We start from the raw sequence: 7,516 nt of genomic DNA, 5'->3' as shown, positions 1-7,516 counted from the left end.
CCTCAAGGAGTCCTAGACTGATGGAGGAAGCACAGGTCTCAGGGAGCCCCAGACTGCTAGGTAAGGCACAGACCTACCCACAGGGATTCTCTGAGCACAGGAGACACAGCCGAGAGCCAGTTCTGTTGCAGACAGGGTTTCTCACACTTGGAGCCCAGGGCATGAGCAGGCATGCTGAGGTGAGTGTGGGACGCGGGCAGAAGAGGCAGCAGCCGCCCAGTCCTATACTCAGCCTCAGCATGAAGCCGTCAGAGGCCCCTGAACTGGACGAGGACGACGGCTTTGGTGGCTGGCCCCAGAGGCCAGAGCAGTGGCAGCAGCGCGAAGAGGCCAAGGGCGCCTCAGACAACAGAGAGCATCCCGCGGTACAGGAGTCCTAAAGGGGAGCAAGAGGAGAGGTGAGTGGGGGCCTGAAGGGCGGGCGCTGGGCAGAGTGGGGCTCCCTCCAGGCCTTGAGGGCAGGCGCTGGGCAGAGCAAGGCTCTCCCTTCAGGCCCCCAACCTGCACCTGAGCATCCACCCCATGCTCCCCTTTCCAAGCAGCCTCTGAAATGCCCCCATGGACAGGAAACGGGGAGAAAGGAGGGAAGGGAGGAAGAAAGCCAGACAGCATGGCGGCTGGCGAGGGGCCATTAGGAAACCGATTCTGGGTCTTCCCAGGGGCCCTGGGCCCCATCCAGGCAGGGGCCAGGCCAGATGCTGCCACATCAGCACACAGCTGCCGCCGCTTCCATGATGGAGGCTAAGTGCCCGCCGCCGCCACCCCTTCTTACCTCGGGGCTCGTTGATCTCCATGCTCACGGAGGGGAGCAGGTATTTCCAGATGTGCATGGCGGAAAGTCAGCCGAGAGAACACAATTTCCAGACGTGTGGATGTGTGTGCTCGTCTCAACCCCGGCAGGCTCAGCAGGGGCTGCTCCTGAGCCCCAACTCACTACCCCTGCTCAGGGTCCTTGCCACTCTCAGTCACCTATGGCCACAATGGGGCCGACCCCACCCACCCTGTGGGGCCCAGGCTATCTGGGACCCCAGCCCTGCTCAGGACCCCCTTACCCTGAGTGGGACCAGAGCCGGTAGCTTGGCTGACAGTTCTCCCTGGTCGGGGTCTTTCCTGGCCCCTATGAGGCCCTAAAGCAGCCTAGAGCTCTAGGGACCGGCATTGCTGAGAGATGCTGCTTTGTCCTCCTACAACCAGACTCCCACTCCCCAAGAGCCACTGGTCTTGGCCTGCTCTGGTTACCACCGACCCCCCCCCCCCCGCCCACTGCCCCAACCCCAGCCTCAGTCCCTCCATATGTGCTTGGGTGTCAATGGCCCTGCATTTCTCTGATGGGCAGCTCCCTTCTCCCTGGCCTCAGGCTTAGGTGGGCATGGCTGCTCCCAACAGCAGGGGCCACTTTCAGTCTTCCCTGGAGCCCAGCTCTGTGACTGCCACCCTACCCCCTGCATCTGCCTGGCCACATGGCCCTGCTCCTGAATGGCCCCTCTGTGTGGCTACCACACCCATGGGCCTCTTCAGGGAGCAGAGCAGGAGTGGTGGCCCCGGCAGCCTGGCCCCCTGGGGACCCCACAAGACCAACCGGGTGGGTAAGTAACTGCCAGGCTGAGGCCCAGCTTGGGGTTGAACCCAGCTTCAGCCCCTGGGGGACCCTCAGTCTGTAGAGCCCTGCCTGGTGTGGAATGGGTAGTTCCACAAGGGCCTCAGGCCCTGACACAGGGGCCCAAGCAGACTGCACGCTGGCTCTGGGGCCACTGGACCTTTTTTCCCAATGGGCTTGGGTCTCAGATACCTTGGCACTTAACTAGCCTGACTGTTCTCATTTTACAGATGGAGAAACTGAGGCTTGGAAATGCGAAGGGGTCAGCCAAGCAATCCAATGGCCCTAGAATGGCTTTGCCTCCCTTTCCACCCACAGCCCTGGCCTGTATGCTGGCGAAAAGGAGGACCATGATGAAATCCACCTGGAGGAGGTGAGTCTGAGCAAGGAGGGGCCAGACTCAGAGGACACTGTCTAAGACAACCTGGGGGTTCCAGAGGCTGAGTAGGAACAGGAGGCGGTGATGGCTCTCCCTCAGAGGGTCTGAGTGCACCCCCACTCCAGGGATGAGCCTGCCTTTGCTTTCTGCACTACTCCAGGGATGAGCCTGCCTTTGCTTTCTGCACTCTGTGAGCTCTGTGGGACTAGCCCAGAGTGGGTCAGCACCCCATACCCCTAGACCTTGTAGCCCCTTCTGGGTCCACATTTTCTGAGAGGACGAGGCTCTGTTACCCTCTTGCAAGATCTGGAGACATTTTCTCAGACTCCTCAGTCCCTCATCACCAGCTCCAGAATGGGAGCATATCAGAGCCATAGATAACCTGAAGCCCAGGGAGGGGAGAGCATTTGTTCCCACAGGTGCTGGGGGGCGCAGGAGAGGTACAAGCAGGAGGTCATCTGAGATGTCTGTTTTTTGTTGTTCTTGTCGTCGTTCTTTGTTTTCTTTTTTCCCCTAGGATCAGAAATGACAGCAGCCCAGGACATCCAGCCCCTTGGTCTTGGAGGGGACCATGGAACAGAGCTCACCTTTCCTCAGCACCACCACCAAAGTAGGTCAAGTTGCCAAGCCTACCATCTTCTCCCTTCTCCAAGACTCATACCCAAAAGGCCAATCCCACATGCCAGCCACAGAAAGACCAGGCCCAGGCCTGGCTTTTGCCTGCTATGCTTGCCGGTACCTGGTGCTCAGAAAACCCTCGTGACATAAGGGTTGGAGGTTGGATTGGTGGATTGAGTGTTGGGGGAATGGAGGGTGGTCTTTTGCCAGGCTGCAACAGACCCCTGTCTCTCTCCCCCCTCTGCTCTTGACAGGACAGAGTCCCTAAACTGCTCCATAGAGAAGAGGTCTGTCTGTCTGTCTGTCTGCCTGCTTTCTGGGCTCAGATTTTGATTTCCCCAGGTGGAGGTTGAAAGGAGCCACAGCATAGAGATTTGGAGATGAAATCGGGCTCTGGCAGAGGCTCGGGTGGGTGGGGAGGAGCCTTACTGGGAGACATGGGACCCGACGCATCTTCTACACCCCAGTAACAGTGTGAAGAAGTACCAGCTAGACTTGCCCATCTCCAAGATTGAACAGCAGCCATCGAGGTATGACCTGGCTCACCTCTGCTGCCAGGTCCCTTCTCCATCCTGACACCACTCGCTCATCCAACCAACACCCTCCCATCCAATCAATGTCGCATAATTCAACCAATACACTATCCAACCAATACTTCTCCATCATATCAGTGCCCCTCTACCCAACCAATGCTCCCCCATCTAATCAGTGTCTCTCCATGTCATCAACGCCCCTCTGTTCAATCAAGGCTACTAAATCCAAATAATAATCTCCCTTCCCATCAATGGTGCTACACCCAATTAATGTTCCTTTATACAACCAATGCTCCTGCAACCAATACTCCACCAATTATTCAGTGTTCCTCCATGTAATCAATGCCTCCTATCGGAACAATACTCCATCATCCAATCAATGCTTCTCCATCCAATCAATGCTCCTATATCCAGCCAGTACTCCTCCAGTCAACCAATGCTCCTTTATCCAACCAGTGTTCCTTAATAAAATTAATGCCCCTCCATCCAATCAAGATTTTTCCATCCATCCAATACTACTCCATACAATCAATGCCTCTGCATCCAATCAATGCCCCTTCATCCAATCAATGTCCCTCCCATCCAATCAATTCTCCTCCATCCATCAATGCTTCTCCATAAGACCAGTACCCCTCCATCCAACCAATACTTGACTATCCAATTAATGGCTCTCCATGTAACCAGTGACCTTCCATTAAATCAATCAGTGCCTCTCCATCCAATCATTGCTCCTTCATTCAACCAATACTCCTACATTCAAACCATGTCCCTGCAGCCAATCAATATTCCTTCATCCATCAACTCCCTTCAGTCCAACCAAAACATCTTCATCCAATCAGTACCCCTATTCATTCAGTGCTCCTCCATTCAATCAATTCCCCTCCACCCAAACACTATTCCTCTAGGCAACAAAACAACTTTATCCTATCAATGCCCTTCTATTCAAAAATGCCTTGCTATCCAATCAATGGCCTTCTATCAATTTCCCTCCATCCAGCCATTACGCCTCCATCTAAAAAACATAGTTTCACCCAGTCAATGCCTCTGCTTCCAAACAGTGCCCTTCTATTCAACCAATACTTCTTTATCTAATCAGGTCACCTGCATCTAACCAGTATCCTTCCATCCAACAAATACTCCTCTGCTAAATCAGTGCCCCTTCATCCACCCAGTGCCCCTCCATCCACCCAGTACTGACTTATCCAATAAGCACTTCTCTATCTTACCAGTTTTCCTTCATTCAATCAGTTCACTTCTGTGCAATTGATGGTCCTACATTCATACATTACTCCTTCACCCAATCAACAACCTTCCATTCAACCAATATGTCCAATTTCAATTAATCCCCCTTCAACCAACCAATATTTCTCCATCCAACCACTACTCCTCCATCCAATCAATGTTCCTCTATCCAACCAACACTGTTCTATCAAGCCAATATTTCTCCATCCAATTAATGCCTCTCCATCCAACAAGTAATCCTCCATCCTATCGATGCTCCTGTGTACTAGCAATATTCCTCCATCCAACCAATACTTCCCCATCCAATCAGTACTCCTTGAATCATTCACTCCTCCATCCAGTCAATACCTTTGCATCCTACCAGTGCCCCTCCATCCAACCAATAGTCCTTCATCTAATCAATGTTTTTGCATGCAATCAATGCCCCTTCATTGAACAAATATGGCTCTTTCCAACCAGTACTACTTCATTCTATCAATGCTCCTACATCTAACAAATACTCCCTCATATAATCAGTACCCCTCCATCCAAGTAATACTTTTTCACCTATCAACACCTTTCTATACAACCAGTACTCCTCCATCTAATCAGGCCTCCCTAATCCAACCAATACTTCACAATTTAACCACTGTCCCTCCATCTGTTCAGTGCCCCTCCATCTAAACCATAGTCCCCCAGCTTTACCCCATGAGCGGCGTGGAGGCAGATCCACACCTGTCCTGTGTACCATCATTTCCCTGGTCCTCTTCAGGACAGGGAGGTGTCTCACAATTCCATCCAATGAAGGAAGGCACATCTTTTCAATGATCCCCACTCTAGGGCTCCATTGGGAAAGCATTGCCTGGGAAAATACAAAGATAAAGTAGAGGGTTGCCCAGTGTGTCCCTCCGATGTGTCCCTCCGATGTGTCCACAGTGGTCATCCACTAAGGTAACCCTGATTCTTTACGTCCTCTTCATCTGTCCAGACCCCGAAGTTAGCCTGTCAGGCCTCCATAGAGCTGTCCAGTGTGGCTATGGCTAGTAACAAGAGTTAATGGGAGATGGGTGAGGTGCAGGCTCAGCCTGTGGCCAAGACACTGTCCTGCAATGTCAGGTCCCCTCCAGGGGCAAGGCTGGGCTGCAGAGCCAGCACCTGGGAGTTTTGCAGTAGGTCAGATTTCCTTGTTAAGGCAAGCATGGGACTGTCCATCATGAAGATGCGTATACAGAACACTGAGAAACTGCAGTAGGGTTGGGTTCACCCTTGCTGGTGTTGAAGGCTGTGTTGGCCAAGTGAAGGTGGATGGCACCTTTATTCCTTTCCCTGCCTCTTCCACTGGGATCACACGGAAAGGTTAGGTAGGCAGGTCCCAGGCCCCTTGGCCAGGTAAGGCAAAGCAAGAGAGAAGGGCCCAGGGCTTCTACTCCCAGAGAGCCGGTGTCTGCATTTATGACATATCCTACTGCTGCCTCCAGGATATTGTGGCTGGAGACATGAGCAAGAAAAGCCTCTGAGAGCAGAAGGGAGTCTCCAAGAACTCATCATCAATTAAGGATTAGCCTAAATGTGGTTGGGGCAAGCAGGGTGGGTGCAGCAGGGGAGGACAAACAGGATCTGTCCTCTGTGCATATGGGATGGCTGCCCAGAGGCGGATGGTCATCATTCCCTTTCTGCTGTTCTCACCTTCACTCTTGGTCTCCTTCCCCAACAGAGCACCCCATCTGGGAAGAGGTATACATTTGTGGCTACTGGACATGGGAAGAATGAGAAGATGCTTGTGGAAGGGGGCCCAGCACCCTAGGCCTCCCACCTTGGTGAGCCCCTGTCAACCCACAGAGCACGAGGAGGTGCACACATGTGCACTGTGCTGAGAACTTGGCAGGCTGGAGGGGGCATGGAGCACTGTTGCAGGCTGCAAGGGTGGGCTCCAAGTTGGCCAGAACCCGGATCAGCTCAGTCTTCCAGCCCTGTGCATATGCTGCCTCTTTCACCTGACACAAGATTCAAAGTCTGGTCATTTCACCAGAGTCAGCCTGGCTCAGCCAGTGCTCCAGCAGGAAAGCTCAAGGATCCCATCTGGGACTCTCCAAAAGCCCCAGCAGGGCTCATGAGGGAAGTGAGGGGCAGCCTGGACCCCAAGGGCTAGCATTGAAGGAAGGGGATGGCATGGAGCTCGGGTTCCCTGCCCATCTGTGTGTTGGGGGTCCATAGAGGGGCAGGAACTTAGGTCCTACTCCCTGTCCCAACGGAGGGCCATTGGGGTCCTAAGGCCCTCCCCATCCTATGATGCTGACAGAGCAGTGACACTCCTGCCATTGTTAGACACACATTTATTAGTGACCTGGGCCCTGGGCTCCATTTCCAGCATCCATCATCACACCCCAGGGTGGGGTAGGCAGCCTCCTACTGTCTTCCCCTGCTAAACCTGATGTTCAAGTGGCTGCAGTAGAGGCTTTTTCTGGCATCTCTGTGTCCCACTCCTGTGGTTGTTGATCCCAACCAGAGCCTGGATGACGGCCAACTGGGCCCCCCCACAGTCCCTTCTCAGCTGCTCTTGTCCAGCCTGTTCTCACAGGGTTGGGATCTAGGGCTCCATCATCATACAGTTTTCAAAGCCTGGGCATGGCCAATGCTGAGACCCTTTCTCTCATACCAGCCAACTCCTGGAGTCCTGGTTGAGGCTGGCCTCATTCATGGGGACAGGGAAATTCAGAAGGTCCTGAGTGGGGTGAGGTGTGCACCCCCGTCATCTTCTTCCAGACTGCTTTCCTCAGGAGCTTCTGCAGACATAGGTTGTCCATCCCTGGCTTGGACAGCTGGGGTGGTGGGAGTCCAGATGTTCCCTGGGGGCTCAGGCCACACAGCACAGGTGCTCTTGATGCAGGCAAGATGAGCATTGCTGTGTCCTGGGGTGGGAGGGACAGAGGTCAGCCCAGTCTTCCTCCCTCCCAAGGTGGGAAGACTGTCTCCATTAGTCCAGGGAGGATCTGGGGCCAGGAGTGTGGAAACCTGACTAGTCTGCTTCCTAAGCACCCAGAATCTGCCCGGGGTGTCCTGAGCTCGACTGTGCTTCGGGGGCTTTGGGGTGACCCCACCACCAACCTCATGTAGAAATGAGGTCACAGAGTCTGATTCCCTCCAGGGATGCTACAAGCTGCCTTTGAG

General features: G+C 53.9%; 1 pseudogene; it reads left to right on the top strand.

Annotated features, from left to right (window-relative positions):
* Nucleotides 1-20: 20 nt before the first annotated feature.
* LOC129393042 (lymphocyte-specific protein 1-like) lies at nucleotides 21-6,152 on the top strand (annotated as a pseudogene).
* Nucleotides 6,153-7,516: the final 1,364 nt, after the last annotated feature.

The sequence above is a fragment of the Pan paniscus genome, chromosome Y (genome assembly GCF_029289425.2).
Source record: "Pan paniscus chromosome Y, NHGRI_mPanPan1-v2.0_pri, whole genome shotgun sequence".
Taxonomy (NCBI): domain Eukaryota; kingdom Metazoa; phylum Chordata; class Mammalia; order Primates; family Hominidae; genus Pan; species Pan paniscus.
Note: the sequence above shows the minus strand (reverse complement) of the source record. Positions and strands in the feature narration are given on the sequence as shown.